Genomic DNA, 15,307 nt, shown 5'->3' with positions numbered 1-15,307 from the left:
GAGGATTGTTAGACGATAGCATATCCCAAATTTCATCTCTTGGGTCTTGGTTGCAGAAAAATTCTATGAAGTCAAGGACCATATTAAGCTGCTCCTGTTCTTTGTCTGTCACGTGTGTAAAGAGAGTGTGGTGAGTCAAGATGCCCATCCCTTCCCTTCCAACAGAAAGCAAGTATTGCAATCCCCCTTTTTGTTTTTGTTTTTCAGTCCTAGCCTTGGGTGAGGGCTTTATATAAAAATAAATGCAAATTTCAAAAATTATTATGCAGACCCATTGCTGTGATTTTGTGATTTTTGTTGTCGGCATCCCACATCAGAGCATCATGCAGAACAGTGTCAGTTAAAGAGTTCATGTTCTGATTCTCATTTACCACCTTTTGGGGCATTTTGTGTTCCCGGAAGGGAGGGGCGGCATCCCCGGAGGACTTGGCACAAAGAGGAAGCAGGGTGGGACTCCGGACCAGACCCCAGCTGCTCTCTGCCTCCGCGGAGAAAAAGCATGTGCTGCCCTCGCACTGCCGTGGTTTGACTCCTACTTTGGGTACTCTCTCTCGTTTTGTTTGATTTGGTTACAAGTAGTCAATTCCCGTTCCTCCTCAGATCGTTGCCATTGCGTTTGCTCTTTGTTAAAACTATCTTCTGCTCACTCTCTGCCATTCCCCCTCTTCCTGTGCGTGCAGTCCGGGGCCGGCCAGGTCACCCGACCAACGCCTTCCTTTTTTTCCTTTGCTCCTTTGTCTCTTTTTTTTTCCCCCGGGGCCTGTGCCCACTGTCAAGGACTTACATCTAGGGCACCCCGTGACACCTATTCACTACTGTGACTTTGTGTCAACAAATTTACTTTGTAGCAGTCTTTTCTGCCGAATTTGTGGTTCTTTATCATACACATATTTTTGAAGATCAAAATGGTAGAAACAGAAATAACTCTCCTGCTGTTCTGAGAAAGCTGTTGCTGATAGAATGGTGTTATGTTTCTAAAATCAGAAGGTGATACAGAAGTTTTTTTGGTGTTTTATGACAGTTAAGAATCACTATTGAAGAGATTCATATGTATATACAAATACAAACATACCTGTACATCAAAGTCTATCATCACCAATGCATCATCTGGTCATGAGATGAATCAGTGAAGTTATATTTGACCATGTATGTGACCATATATTTGAATAAGCTAGTCAGATACCTAATGGAAAAATCACTGGTTTAAATTTGTATCAAAGTTGTGCCATAGAATAAAAAAGGCCACTGGTGTAACAACTTAGAAATATTATATTACACTTTCTTCTCTGAGGACTTATTCTGGAATATGAAACATAGAATGAAGAGAAATTAAGGGAACCTAAAGTGACTAATTACATGTACTGGACTGTAGTCAATAAAATTTTAAATAAATGAGCATTTGCACAGACATGCTGAGAAATTGTCATGGTTTTGTGCTGTTGCTGTCAATATTCTACATCATGACATCATGTGCAGTATGAATCATTAACTGAGGGTACAAATAGTGGTAAACTGTTTTGGTGGTATAAGAAAGTGTAGTTGTTAATGGCATACAGAAGTATAACAGAGGGTATGTGGAAGTGTAATAGAGAGTATGTGGAAGTGTAACAGAGGGTATGTGGAAGTGTAACAGAGGGTATGCAGAAGTGTAACAGGGTATGCGGGAGTGTAACAGAGGGTATGCAGAAGTGTGGAAGGTTCATGCTCCAGTTCTGTGGAATGGCAGCATCCCGAGTACTCAGCTCTTGGAGGAGAACTACATATCCCAGGGGACGACGCGGCCAGAGACGAATCACTGGAGGAGGACACATATATAATCTCGCTCCCAGGCTGGAACGTCCTTCTTTTTGCTCTATCTATCGCTTTGGAGCGCTCCATCCCTGTCATCTCCCTCTATCAGCAACGTTCCAGCCTGTCGCCTAGAGATCACAGTAGGCCCCCCGGTTCTCGGGGACTCTTTTTTTCTCTCTCTCTCTCTGTCTTGTTTGATTTAGTAGTTGCAATTATATTGTATCATATTGTGTCATCTTGTATTCCAATATTATTCGTATTTAGTAAAATAAGTTTTCTCCTTAGATTGCTGCCACTGTTTTTGTTCATTTCCCTCCTTTCAGGGGCAGCAGCCTCTATCACTGGTAAATCTAGATAACCCGATTACAGAAATGTTTTATGGAAGACTGATGGCTGATGAATATAGAAGTGTTAAAACTTAAATTTACGTGCAGCTGGCCACATTTTGTTCTCAGTAATGCTTAGTTAAATACATAATATCAAAGGCAGAAACTCAGATTTGCTTTCAAGTAAGCAAAGTAAAAAGAGAAAAAGAGAAGGTCAGAGAAGACTTGTGCAGTACTGAATATTTACATAAGAGGTTAAAATACTTCCACGATACACTGAGGGATTGTTTCATGAGGTTTAGTACCAATCAGATTGAGATTGTAATTTTGATATTTTCAATCTATGTGAGTCTTAAGTGAATTTTAATTGACACTACTCCTGTGTCTCACTGCAAAATGAGATGATATTCTAAAGCTTTAAGTATGAAAGACTGAATCAACCAAGTGAATGAAACAGTGGCAGATTAATTAAGTGAATGAACATGCCATTGTTTGCTTTTGTGACCATTTTTATGCATGAGTGATGAGCAGGCTATTACAGTTGTAAGAATGAATGGGGTCAGGGTTGCTGAACAAGTTGCATATCTGTGTGGTCTTTCCATTTTCTGATTAGACTAACAAGACAAGTGTTTGGAATAATAATATATGTAAAGCAGAGCTAAATTTGTTACATAGTTTGGAGACAAATTAAAAAATAATAATAATAAAAATTAACCGTAACATGTCAAAGCCTGGTTTCATTTGCATACATGTAGCTCTGCAGTGGGTGATCAGCTGTTCCAAAGTAGGTTGGTTTGAATCCACTGATGTTGATATGCATGAGAGGTACCTTACTACCTCTTTCAGGATTTTTGTTACCAGTTACATTATCCAAACTTTAGGAAGTTGATTGTAAATCTAACCATGAAATATAAACTGAAGAATTATTAGATCCCTCAAATTTTCCTTATAGGAGAAGTGCTTCAGCCCTTTGATCATCTTTGTAGCCCTTCTCTGGACCTCCTCCAACAGCTCCATACTCTTCTTGTATTGGGGCCCCAGGCTTACCTGCAGTACTCCAGATGGGGCCTCAAAGTGGCAGAGAGGATGGGGAAAATCACCTCCCTTGTCTTGCTCTCCACCCCTCTTTTGATGTAGTTTGCTTTCCGGGCTGCAAGCACATACTGTTGGCCCATGTCAAGCTTTTCATTGAACAGCAACCCCAAGCCCTTTTCTGCAGGGCTGCTTTCAGTGAGTTGTTCTTCCAGTCTGTATATGTATCTGGGATTGCCCCCAGCCCAAGTGCAACACCTTGCACTTGGCCTTGTGATCCTCATTAGATTCTTGCGGGCCCACTTGTCAAGCTTGTCCAGATCCATTTGGATGGCATCCCGACTCTGCCCCCACTTTGTCAGAACACTGCTGCAACACAGAGGACAATGACATCGATCAGCTGCTCCCTGATAGGGCTCCATCTCAACCAGCTGAGGCAATTCCCTGCTTTGGAATAGAATGCATACGCTCCAGATTTGAATATCTCACCAAAAATGCAGTGCTTCCAGTGGACAGTCTGATAACCTTAACAGTCCTTTGCTTAGAAATATTGAGATTCTTACAAGAATGAATACAAGATGAATTGTTCACAGTTTTATTTACTTTCATCTATTAACCTAGTTAATCCCTCACACTGAGGATGCACTTTGGCTGAGCACCATGGTCCATGGTAGATGTCACTACCACAGCCAGACTGTAACCTTCTGAAGGTCTACAGGGATTAAATGCACCGAATCACAGAATTGTTGGGTTTGGAAGGGACCTCCAGAGATCATTGAGTCCAACCCACCTGCCAAAGCAGGTTCCTACATCAGGTCGCACAGGTAGGCGTGCAGGTGGGTCTTGAGTATCTCCATGAGTATCTCCAGAGAAGGAGACTCCACAACCCCCCTGGGCAGCCTGTTCCAGTGTTCCATCACCCTCACTGTAAAGAAGATCTTGCACATATTCGTGCGGAACTTCCTATGCTCCAGTTTCTAGCCGTTTTCCCTTGTCCTGTCTCCACACACTGCTGAAAAGAGTCTGGCTTCACCTTACCCCCATACATCAGATATTTATAGACCGGGATCAGGTCCCCTCTCAGTCTTCTTTTCTCAAGGCTAAACAAACCCAATTCACTTAGCCTTTCCTCGTAGGGGAGATGCTCCAGGCCCTTCACCATCTTTGTGGCCCTCCACTGGTCTCTTTCCAAGAGATCCCTGTCTTTTTTGTACTGGGGAGCCCAGAACTGGACACAGTACTCCAGATGAGGTCTTACCAGGGCAGAGTAGAGGGGGAGGATCACCTCCCTTGACCTGCTGGCCACACTCTTTTTAATGAACCCCAGAATGCCATTGGCCTTTTTGGCCATGAGGGAGCACTGCTGGCTCATGGCCAACCTGTCGTCCACCAGGACGCCCAGGTCCCTCTCAGCAGAGCTCCTCTCCAGCAGGTCTTCCCCCAGCCTGTACTGGTGCGTGCAATTATTCCTCCTGAGGTGTAAGACTCTGCACTTGCTTTTGTTAAACCTCATCCGGTTTCTTACTGCCCAGCTCTCCAGCCCGTCCAGGTCTCGCTGAATGGCAGCACAGCCTTCAGGCATGTCAGCCAATCCTCCCAGCTTCGTGTCATCAGCAAACTTGCTGAGGGTGGCCACTATCCCCTCGTCAAGGTCATTGATGAAGATGTTGAACAAGACCGGACCCAGAACCGACCCAGGGGAGCACCGCTAGTTACAGGTCTCCAGCCAGACTCTGCACCACCAATGACGACCCTCTGTGCTCTGCCAGTCAACCAGTTCTCAGCCCACATCACTGTCCACTCATCTACCCCACACTTCCTCAGCTTTGTTATAAGGATGTCGTGGGAGACAGTATCAAATACCTTGCTGAAATCAAAGTAGACAACAAACACTGCTCTCCCCCCATCCACCCATCCAATGACAAAATTATAGAAGGCTACCAGGTTGGTTGAGCATGACCTCCCCCTGGTGAATCCATGCTGACTACTCCTGATAACCTCCTTTTCTTCCAATTGTCTGGAGATGGCATCCAGCACAAGCTATTCCATCACCTTTCCAGGGACAGAGGTGAGGCTGACTGGCCTGTAATTACCCGGATCTTCCTTCTTGCCCTTTTTTGAAGACCAGAGTGACACTGGCTATCCTACAGTCTCCAGGCACTTCTCCCATTCTCCAAGACCTCTCAAAGATGATAGAGAGTGGTTCAGCAATCACCTCTGCCAGCTCCCTCAGCACCCACGGATGCACCCAATTGGGTCCCATGGATTTATAAACACTGGTGTTGCCTAGGCGCTCATGGTCCACCTCTTCCCTGACTAAAGGGAAGTCTTCCATTCCCCAGACCCTCTCACTAACCTCCAGGGTCTGGGATTCCTGAGGTAGAGCTTTTCCACTGAAGACAGAAGCAAAGAAGGTGTTCAGTATCTCCGCCTTCTCAGCACCTCCTGTTGCCAGAACACCCCCCTCATTTAGTAGGGGACCCAAATTCTTCCTAGTCTTCCTTTTACTGTTATCATACTTTAAAAAGCCTTTTCTATTATCCTTTATCACTTTTGCCAGATTCAATTTCAGGTGGGCTTTAGCGTTCCTCATCGCATCCCTGCAGGCCCTGACATTTCTATATTCTTCCCAAGTGGCCAGACACTTTTTCCACATTTCATGGATCTTCTTCTTCCCTTTGAGTTTGTGCATGAGCTCGTTGCTCATCCACGCAAGTCTCCTGCCACCCTTTCCTGATTTCTTTCTCACAGGGACACACTGATCCTGAGCTTGGAAGAAGAGCTGTTTAAGTGCTGATGAGCTCTCACAGGCCCCCTTACCTTCTAACACCCTAGCCCACGGGACGGCTCCAAGTAGGTCCCAGAAGTGATCAAAGTTGGCTCTCCTGAGTCCAAGCTAGCAATCCTACTTTTTGCTTTGCTTCTTCCACTGAAGATCTTGAACTCTGCCATCTTGTGGTCACTACAACCCCAAACTGCCCCTGACATTTACTTCCTTAACTAGTCCTTCCTTGTTAGTGAGAATAAAATCCAGTAACACCCCTCCCCTTGTCAGTTCCTTCACCACCTGCATCAGAAAGTTGTCTTCAACACATTGCATGGTCTGGACTGCACGTGCCTGGCCATATTGCTCATTCAGCAAATATCTGGATAATTGAAGTCCCCCATAAGGACCAGCACCTGGGATCGTGATGCTACTTCCAGTGCTTACAGAAGGCCTCATCAACCTCCTAATCTGTATCAGGGGGCCGGTAGTACACACCCACCAGTGCCATCCTTACCAGCCTGCCCCTTGATTCTTACCCACAAGCTCTCGACTGCTACTACATCACTCTTCCCCAGGTGGAGTTCAATACATTCTAGCTGCTCTCTCACATAAAGAGCAACTCCACCCCGCCTTGCCAGCCACTCTTTCCCAAAAAGCATATAGCTCTCCATGACAACATTCCAGTCATGTCAGCTGTCCCACCATGTGATTGCAATGAGATCATGGCCTTGTGACCACACACAGATCTCCAACTCTTCCTGTTTATTTCCCATGCTGTGTGCATTAGTGTACAGACACTTTAGGGAAGCAGCATCTCCCTGCCCCTCTGCATCCCCTTGATCTCCACCCTCTTCACCCATCTAGCTCTGTTTTGCGCCTTGAAGTACCCACTCAACCCCAGTAGCCCTCATTTTGTCCCCTTCCCCATTCATACCTAGTTTAAAGACCTTTCAATAAGTTCCACCAGTTCCTTAGCTAGGATCCTCTTACCTCTTGGTGACAGGCTACTTTCATCTGCAGCCATCTTGCCAGGTACCAAGTAAATTGCCGCATGGTCAAAACAAACAAACAAACAAACAAACAACAACAACAACAACAAACAGACAAAATTCCTGTGTTTGCACCAGCTTCTGAGCCATTTATTTATGAGATGGGTTTGTTTGGATCCCCTCAGTGTCTTTCCCTGCCACTGAAGGTCTAGAAGAAAAGAACATCTGCACACCTGTTCCTTCAACTACCTGCTACAGTCCCCTGAAGTCTTTCTTGATAGTCCTCAGGCTTTTCTCAGTGACTTCGTCACTGCCAGCTACCAATAAGGCATAATAATCAGAAGGGCAAATCAGTCCAGGAAGCTTCCTAGAAATGTCCCTGAGTTGTGCCCCAGGGAGGCAGAACATCTCCCTCTGGGTAGGGTCAGGCCATCGTATGAGGCCTTCCATTCCTCTCAGCAGGGAGTTGGCTATTGACAACCACCCTTCTGTCCTTCTGGGTGGAGGCAGTCTTGAGGCATGGGGTCGACTGCTTCACCTGAGGCAGCCTCCCTGGTGGACCTCCCTCCACACCCTCACTCACCTCTCCCTCGAGTTCCATGGCCAGGGTCTGCCAAATGCAGACAAGAATTTGCTTACTGTGTGGTGCTACTGATATGGCACACTGCCCTTTCTGATCTGAAGAGTTGAACCAAGCATGGACAATTTTTCTACCTCCACATATTTGGCTAGCAAAAACAAATATAGCATGTTTTAATTCCTACTTTTCTTGTTATACTGTGTTTCAGTTTTACATTCAAATCTTCCAATATAGAATGGTTTATAATTTAAAAAAATATTTCAAATTGAATATCAGTGACAATTTAATACGCTAAGTTTCCACTCTACTAATGACAAACTTAGATGCTTATAGTTTCCTTTTCACTTGGTGTGTTACAAATATTTATTGATCTCGTTCCCATTTTGAAAATTTGAGAGTTACCTGTATGGAATCCCACCTTAGTTTTATCAGTGTAGGTATAACTGAAATATAACTTCAGAAAGGGCAAAAGTCACATCATTTGATCTTTGACATTGGTCTTACATATTCATGATTGATTAATTTTGTTATAATGTCAGATAGCTCTTTTGGTTACGTAAGCCCAGAAAAATAAAAAAAAAAAATAAAAAAAATTAAAAAAAATAAAAATTTACTCTCTTTAAAGCTAATTACATCCAAAACCAAATACACTTGGAAAGATGGAAGAATATGCAAAATATCAACATTTTTTCTAAATCATATTCTGTTTGCCAAATCATGTTTTTCTCTAGTGGACTGCCATCCCATCTGATGATTGGAATACAGTACAGGCAACTTGATCAAGAGGAGCCTATTGATGAGGCCTCATTGCTTCAGCTACAAGAAGCATTGGGCTCACAGTCTCTCACCTTGATGGGGGATTTCAACCACCCAGACATCTGCAGGAAAAGAAACATGGCTAGCTACAGCAATCCTGGAGTACACTGAGGAGTTCCTGGTCCAAATATTCCAACCAGAGGAAAAGAGCTACTGGACCTTGCACAAATGAACTCATTAAAGATGTTAAGAAAGGAGGCAGTCTAGACTGTAGTGACAGTAGCCTGGTTAAGTTAATGATCTCAAGGAATATGGTCCTGACAAAGACACGAGACAGGGCTTCAGAACTTCAGAAGAGTGAAACCCTGTTTGTTTTAAAAATTATTCACTTAGATCCCCTGTAAAGCTGTCTGAGGTACAAAGAAAAAGAAGACCTGGCTGCTCTTCAGGGACTTCTTTCTGACAGCACAAGAGCTCTTTTTCTAGCAGCCTAAGAAATCAAGCAAAGAAGGAAGGAAACCTGTGTGACTGAAAAAGGAACTGCTGGTTAAACTGAAGGAAAAGGGGGAAAAGTACAGGCAGTGAAAGTAGGGATGTGTGGCCTGGGAAGAATACAGAGATGCCATCCATACATGCAGAAATGGGACCAGGAAGCCAAGAATCACAGAATCACAGAATCACAGAATTGTAGGGGTCGGAAAGGACCTCTAGAGATCATCCAACCCCCCTGCCAAAGCAGGCTCCCTACACCACGTCACACAGGTAGGTGTCCAGGCGGGTCTTGAATATCTCCAGAGAAGGAGACTCCACCACCTCCCTGGGCAGCCTGTTCCAGTGCTCCGTCACCCTCACTGTAAAGAAGTTCTTGCGCACATTCATGTGGAACTTCCTATGCTGAAGTTTCAGCCCATTTCCCCTAGTCCTGTCCCCACGCACTACTGAAAACAGACCAGCCTCGCCACTATGGCTCCCACACCTCAGGTATTTATAGACCGGGATCAAGTCCCCTCTCAGCCTTCTTTTCTCAAGGCTAAACAGACCCAGTTCCCTAAGTCTCTCCTCATAGGGGAGATGCTCCAGGCCCTTCACCATCTTTGTGGCCCTCCGCTGGACTCTTTCCAAGAGATCCCTGTCTTTTTTGTACTGGGGAGCCCAGAACTGGACACAGTATTCCAGATGAGGCCTCACCAGGGCAGAGTAGAGGGGGAGGATCACCTCCCTTGACCTGCTGGCCACACTCTTTTTAATACATCCCAGAATGCCATTGGCCTTTTTGGCTACAAGGGCACACTGCTGGCTCATGGCCAACCTGTCGTCCACCAGGACGCCCAGGTCCCTCTCAGCAGAGCTCCTCTCCAGCAGGTCTTCCCCCAGCCTGTACTGGTGTATGCAATTATTTCTACCTAGGTGCAAGATTCTGCACTTGCTTTTGTTAAACCTCATCCGGTTTCTTACTGCCCAGCTCTCCAGCCTGTCCAGGTCTCTCTGAATGGCAGCACAGCCTTCAGGTGTGTCAGCCAATCCTCCCAGCTTCGTGTCATCAGCAAACTTGCTGAGGGTGGTTACTATCCCCTCATCAAGGTTGTTGATGAAGATGTTGAACAAGACTGGACCAGCACAGACCCCTAGGGGACACCACTAGTCACAGGCCTCCAGCCAGACACTGCACCGCCAACGACAACCCTCTGCACTCTGCCAGTCAGCCAATTCTCGATCCACTTCACCGTCCACTCATCTATCCCATACTTCCTCAGCTTTGTTATAAGGATGTCATGGGGGACCGTATCAAAAGCCTTACTGAAATCAAGGTAGACTACATCTACCGCTCTCCCCCTGTCCACCCAGCCAGTGACATCTTCATAAAAGGCCACCAGGTTGGTCGAGCACGACCTCCCCTTGGTGAACCCATGCTGAGTACTCCTGATAACCTCCTTTTCTCCCAGTTGTCTGGAGATGGCATCCAGCACAAGCTGTTCCATCACCTTCCCTGGGACAGAGGTGAGGCTGACTGGCCTATAATTACCCGGGTCATCCTTCTTGCCCTTTTTGAAGACCGGGGTGACATTGGCCATCCTCCAGTCTTCAGGCACCTCCCCAGTTCTCCAAGACCTCTGAAAAATTACAGAGCAAAATTACTTAGCAATAACCTCCACCAGCTCTCTCAGCACCCGCGGGTGCACCCCATCAGGTCCCATGGATTTATGGACATTAATGTTTCCTAAGCACTCACGGACCACCTCTTCCCTGACTAAAGGGAAATCTCCCATTCCCCAGATTCTCTCATCAACCACCAGGGCCTGGGATTCCTGGGGGAGAGCCCTTTCACTAAAGACAGAGGCAAAGAAGGCATTCAGTATTTCCGCCTTCTCAGCATCCCCCGTTACCAGAACACCCCCCTCACTTAGTATGGGGCCCACATTCTCCCTAGCCTTCCTTTTGCTGTTAACGTACTTAAAAAACCCTTTTTTATTATCCTTTATCTCCTTATCTAGATTCAGCTCCAGGTGGGCTTTAGCCTTCCTGGTCGCATCTCGGCAGTCCCTGACTACATTCTTATATTGTTCCCAAGTGGCCAGACCCTTTTTCCACATATCGTGTACTTTCTTCTTTCTGCGGAGCTTGCACATGAGTTCCTTACTCATCCACGCAGGTCTCCTGGCACCTTTTCCCGACTTCTTAGTTACAGGGACGCACCGATCCTGAGCCTGGAAGAGGAGCCGTTTGAATGCTAGCCAGCTCTCACAGGCCCCCTTGCCTTCTAGCACCCTGGCCCACGGGATGGCCCCAAGTAAGTCCCGGAGGAGATCAAAGTTGGCTCTCCTGAAGTCCAGGGTAGCAATCCTACTTTTTGTTTTGCTTCCTCCGCTCAGGATCTCGAACTCCACCATCTCATGGTCGCTACAACCCAAGTTACCCCCGACTTTTACTTCCTTAACGAGTCCTTCCTTGTTGGTGAGAATAAGGTCCAGCAGCACCCCGCCCCGCCACCTCGACCATCTGCATTAGAAAGTTATCTTCAATACACTGCAAGAATTGTCTGGACCGCGCATGCTTGGCCATATTGGTCGTCCAGCAAATATCTGGATAATTGAAATCCCCCAAAAGTACCAACACCCGGGAGCCTGATGCTACTTCCAGTTGGCTACGGAAGGCCTCATCAACCTCCTCCTCCTGATCAGGAGGCCTGTAGTACACACCCACAACAGTGTCCCCCTTACCAGCCTGGCCCTTGATTCTCACCCACAAGCTCTCGACTGCTACATCACTCTCCCCCAGGTGGAGTTCAATACATTCTAGCTGCTCTCTCACATAAAGAGCAACTCCACCACCCCGCCAAGGTACAGATGAAGCTGAATTTGGTGAGGGATAATAACAAGAGGTGAAAAATAACAAGAGATTCCAAGATGTTGGAGAAGGTCCAGAGGAAGACTGTAAAGAGGCTGGAGCACCTCCCCTATGAGGACAGTCTAAGAGTTGGGGTCTCTTCAGCCTAGAGAAGTGGAGACTCTGGAGGGACCTAATAGTGGCTTTCCAGTACCTGAAGGGAGCCTACAGGAAAGATGGAGACAAAATTTTATAAGAGCATGTAATGACAGGTCATGGGGAAATGTCTTTAAACAGGAAGAGGGCAGATTTAGACTAAATTTTATAAAGAAATTCTTTACTGTGAGGGTGGAGAGACACTGAAACAGGTTGCACGGAGAGGCTGTAGATGTCCCCTCTCTGGAGCACTCGAGACCAGGCTGCAAAGGGTTTTGAGCAGCCTGGTCTAATGGGAGGTGTCCCTGCCTATAGCATGGGGGTTGGAACTAGATGATCTTAAAGGTCACTTCCAATTCACACCATTCTATGATTCTAAAGGTATATTGTCAGAAGAAAAAGGGCATGGAGAGTACACCACCTCTGATAATTGAGAAAGGAGGAATGGCTACTATGGAGACAGAGAAGGCTGATATGCTCAACAAGATATTTGCACCACTCTTCACTGGCTGTCGAAGTCAAGATTTTCTTGTATCTCATATCCTTAAATCTCTTGGCAGGGTTTAGGGGAGAAAACTCTGTCCCACTGTAAGCCACTAGCAAGTTTGAAGCCACCTGATGAGGCTGAATATGTACAAGTATATTGGGCCTGATGACATACAACAATCTGACTGGTGTGATTACCAAGCCACTATCCACTGTATTTAAGAAGTCATAGCTGGCAGTTGAAGTTCCCAGTGACTGGAGAAAGGAAAACATCAATCCTCTTTTTAAGAATGTGAAAAAGAAAGGTTCAGGAAACTATGGTCTGATGATCGTCACCTCTGTACTCAGAAAGATCATATAGCAGATCCTCCTGGAAGCTACTTTAAGGTATGTGCAAGATGAGGAAGTGATCCAAGAATGCCAGCGTGGCTCCAACAGATGCAGATTGTGCCTAACCAATCTGGTGGCCTTCAATGATGGAATAACAGCATCAGGAGACAAAGGAAGAGCAACTGCTGTCATCTACCTGGATTTCGGCAAGGATTTTTGTACAGTTGCACAACATATGATTATCTCTAAATTGGAAAGGCACGGATTTGAAAGATGAACTATTCAGCGGATAAGGAATTGGTTGGATGGTCACAGCAAGAGAGTTGTGGTCACTGTGGTCCGGGCTGGTGAGGAGTGGTATCCTCCAGCAGTCCATCTTGGAACCATCTCTATAAATAGCATGGAGAGTGGGATTGAGCACACCCTCAGCAATTGTGCAAATGACATTGATCTGAGCAGTGCAGATGACACAATAGAAGGAAGGGATGCTATCCAAAGGGATCTGGACAAGCTTGACAAGTGGGCCCGCAAGAATCTAATGAGGATCACAAGACCAAGTGCAAGGTGTTGCACTTGGGCTGGGGGCAATCCCGGATACATATACAGACTGGAAGAACAACTCATTGAAAGCAGCTCTGCAGAAAAGGGCTTGGGGTTGCTGTTCAATGAAAAGCTTGACATGGGCCAACAGTATGTGCTTGCAGCCCGGAAAGCAAACTACATCAAAAGAGGGGTGGAGAGCAAGACAAGGGAGGTGATTTTCCCCATCCTCTCTGCCACTTTGAGGCCCCATCTGGAGTACTGCAGGTAAGCCTGGGGCCCCAATACAAGAAGAGTATGGAGCTGTTGGAGGAGGTCCAGAGAAGGGCTACAAAGATGATCAAAGGGCTGAAGCACCTCTCCTATAAGGAAAGTTGAGGGATCTGGACTTTTTAAGTTTGGAGAAGAAAAGACTCCAGGGAGACCTACTTGTGGCCTTCCAGAACTTGAAGGGAGCTTGTAAGCAGGACAGAGGCCATCATTTTACATGGTCTAATAGTTAAAGAAAAGAGGGAGTGGCTTTAAACTAAAAGAGGAGAAATTTATACTAGAAGAAATGATTTACCCAGAGAGTAAAGAGTGAGCCATTGGAATAGATCACCTGAAGAAGTTGTGGACGCCCCATCCTTGGAAGTGATAAGGGCTGGGTCAGATGGGCCATAGACAGCCTGATCTAGTGGCTGGCAGTGGTGCCCATGGCGGAGGGCTTGGAATGGAATGATCTTTAAGGTCCCTGTCAATCCAAGACATTCTGTGACAACAGAAAAGTTTATTATGTACATAAACTAAATGTCTGTACAAAAGTTAATGGGTATTGTTGAAAAAATATAGGGGGCCTGTTTTTACCGTCTTTGTGAATATCTGTAAAGCCACGTTATATGTGCCAGATATGATATTGTCAGCCTGTTTGCAGTTTTGCAGGATTTTTCCCCCTTTTAAAATTCTATTAGATGTAATTAGTAAAAGCAAAGTTGGGTGCAAATATTTGTCCTATAAAATTTGTCTCAAGACAAATTATGTCTAGTTGGCCTTATCTTTTTTTATTCTATGTATAAAATAAGCACGTATATATGTATATATATGATGGCTGTTCTGAAAGCAGTGCCTCTCACCAAAACTCCATTACATTTTATTGTCATGCAACAGGTGGCAGCAGAGGGGCAGTCTGACAAAATGTTGTCTGACATGAACAAAGAACTACAACCCTTTGTTTCTCTGATTTTACTATTATACATGGGCACTGAAAAATCCCTATATTAGTACAGATGGATGGGCTGTGGCTGCAAGGTGTGAATCGCATCACACACTTCGCTTGGCTGTACCTCCGATCCAGGCTGTGCATCAACTATGCTGAGCAGGGGATCCATAGATATCAATCAGGTTAGAGCAACTCAGGCAGCACCTAGTCTGTCATGAAGGCCTGCCAGTGCTAAATCCTTTGCAGGCTATAAATACATTCAAATGTATTGAGAGCTAAGAGTTTTTCTACTGACTTTGTCAGTGTTTCTAATTCACACTCATTGCAGTTTTGTCTAGAGCTAGAGTAAATATGAAATTTAAATTTTATGAAAGCATGAAATCACAGTCTAACTTTAAACTCATTTCATATTGCATGTAGTGGTTAGTTGTGGTCATACCTCATAAGCTGACAGTACCCTAATATAGGAAATAATGTCTGCCAGAGATCTAAAATAGAGTAGTAGTCTCAGAAGACTGAAGAATGGACTACAGCTCCTAGATGACTCCATTGTTTCATTTCCTTTCAGAGGGAAAGATAAGAACTCACTGGGAACACGAGATTGTCTGTTTTCCGCCCCCCCTCCACTTTGCTCTTTATGATCCCTGGCCATCTCACCTACAGCATTAGAGTATGGATTTTGGTTTCAGACATTCTCTTTCCCCTTTGGTTTGATTTATTATCTTCAGTTCCAATTTTATTGTATTTTAATATTACCTTTCATTCTGCTGTCATATTTACTAAACTAGTTTTTTGTTTTGTTTTGTTTTGTTTTGTTTTTGTTTTGTTTTTTCTGAACTAATTCCTGCTGTTTTTCTCCCCTCATCTGGCCTTTTTCAATTCCTTCCTTTTTTTCCAGGGTGTAGGACCATGGGTCCCTTCATCCCCTGCCACCAAACTAGGCTGAACCACAACAGATGCAAATAAACTTTACATAAAGCCTGTCTTTAACTGATAGTATAAAATTCTAGTTAATTAAATTAATTTACTACT

The sequence above is a fragment of the Excalfactoria chinensis genome, chromosome 2, assembly GCF_039878825.1.
Source record: "Excalfactoria chinensis isolate bCotChi1 chromosome 2, bCotChi1.hap2, whole genome shotgun sequence".
NCBI lineage: Eukaryota > Metazoa > Chordata > Aves > Galliformes > Phasianidae > Excalfactoria > Excalfactoria chinensis.
This window is presented reverse-complemented; position numbering follows the sequence as displayed.